Below are 1808 nucleotides of genomic sequence, written 5' to 3' on the forward strand. Positions count from 1 at the left end.
CGCGGGGGGCACGGGCCGGACCGGAACCGAAGGGGAACCGAAGGGGCCCGAGTGGAACCGAACGGAACCGAAAAGACCCGAGCACAATCGGAGTAACCGAAAGGAGCCGAAGAGACCCGAACGACGGCCGGGCCGGTCCCGAAGGGAACGGAGCGGACCCGAAGGGATCGGGCAGAACCGAAAGGACCGAGAAGAACCGAACGGAGCCGAGAAGCACGAAAGCAGCCGAGCGGCCTGCGGGACGGAACCGAGCGGTTCCGAGTGGAACCGAACGGTTCCGAGCAGAACCGAACGAAACTGATCGGACTCCGGGCACAGAACCCAACGGAGCCGAGCGGTCCGGCCCGGTCCCGGTCCCGGTCCCGCTTGCCCGGTGTCGTCCCAGTCTGGGCCCCAGTTCCGGTCCCGGTGCTTCTCGTCCCAGCCCCGCTGTCCCGCCGGTGCCTCGGTCCCGGCCCGTCCCTCCCGGTACTCACGGCCGTGCTCCGGTCCGGGCTGGGCTGCGCCTCACGCCGCGGGGCCGCTCCCGCCGCCTTTTGTCCCGGGGCCGCGGCCCCCCGGCCTTTGTGCGGAGCGCCGGGACGGGGCGGGGGCGGCGGCGCCCCGGGGGCCTCGCCCCGCACGGCTGGAGCCGCCCCCGCCCCCGCACCGGTGTCCCCAGTGCCACCAGCTAGGGATGGACACCGGCCACACTGCCCCGGTCAGCCCGCTACGGCCACCCCCCTGCTACCGCATGGCCCGCTGCGGCCCGGTACGGACACTGCCACGGGGCCGGTACCGGCCGGGCTGGCCCTGTTCGGCCCGGTACAGACACTGCCACGGGGCCGGTACCGGCTGGGCTGGCCCTGTTCGGCCCGGTACGGACACTGCCACGGGGCCGGTACCGGCTGCACTGACCCTGTTCGGCCCGGTACAGACACTGCCACGGGGCCGGTACCGGCCGGACTGGCCCTGTTCGGGGGCCCTGCACAGCCCCTGCCCCCCCGCCAGCCCGGCGGGCCCGGGGGTTCCACGGCGCGGTGGCTCCGGGACCCCTCCGAGTGCAGGGGGGACAAAGGGCGCTGGTGTCACCCCGGGGGGAACCCCTGCCCTGCCACCCCCTGCTCGGGGGTCCTCGGGCCACCACCTCATCCCGGGACCCGGAGGGACCCCAATGGTGCTCCCCGGGTGACAGTGGGGTGCCAACACCCGGTCCGTGCCCCCCCGGGTGACACTGGGGTGACAGCAGGGACACCCCGCTCCCTCCAGCCCAGCTCGGGCTTTGGGGACCTGGCATGTTTGGGGACACGAGTGGCGCTGGGTCAAAGGACACGGGGTGGGTGACACCCGGAGTGTCCTGGGGCAGGGTCACAGCAGGACCTCGTGTCCCTCCCCCAGCCAGTGCTGGTCCCACCGGCCCCGCTCTGCCCGGGGGGGACAGGAAATGTCCCATCGCCGGTCGTTAAGGGACATCGTCTGGATATCCCCGCTGGACAATTGTCCCAACCGATCTCTGCCCTGGGGCCACCGGCAGCTCTGCCAGCCCCGTCCACCCCCACCCTCATCCTCAGCTCCATCCCCAATCCCTGTCCTTGCCTCACCCCCACCTCATCTCCATTCCACCTGCATTCCCACCCCCATCCCCCTTCCCATTCCATCCCAAATCCCTGTCCTTGTCTCACCCCCAACCTCATCTTCGTCTGCACCTTTATCCCATCCTCATCTCCATCCTTCTCCCATCCTCATCTCCATCTTCCTCCCATCCTCATCTCCATCCTTCTCCCATCCTCATCTCCATCTTTATCCCATCCTCATCTCCATCTTCCTCC

At 70.2% G+C, this 1808-nt stretch overlaps 1 protein-coding gene across 1 annotated transcript in view; it reads right to left on the bottom strand.

Moving 5' to 3' along the window:
- Nucleotides 1-1808, bottom strand: part of DNMT3A (DNA methyltransferase 3 alpha) — a 28785-nt gene that overhangs the window by 9649 nt on the left and 17328 nt on the right. The window lies entirely within an intron of this gene.

This window comes from Parus major, unplaced genomic scaffold (assembly GCF_001522545.3).
Source record: "Parus major isolate Abel unplaced genomic scaffold, Parus_major1.1 Scaffold276, whole genome shotgun sequence".
NCBI classification, from domain to species: domain Eukaryota; kingdom Metazoa; phylum Chordata; class Aves; order Passeriformes; family Paridae; genus Parus; species Parus major.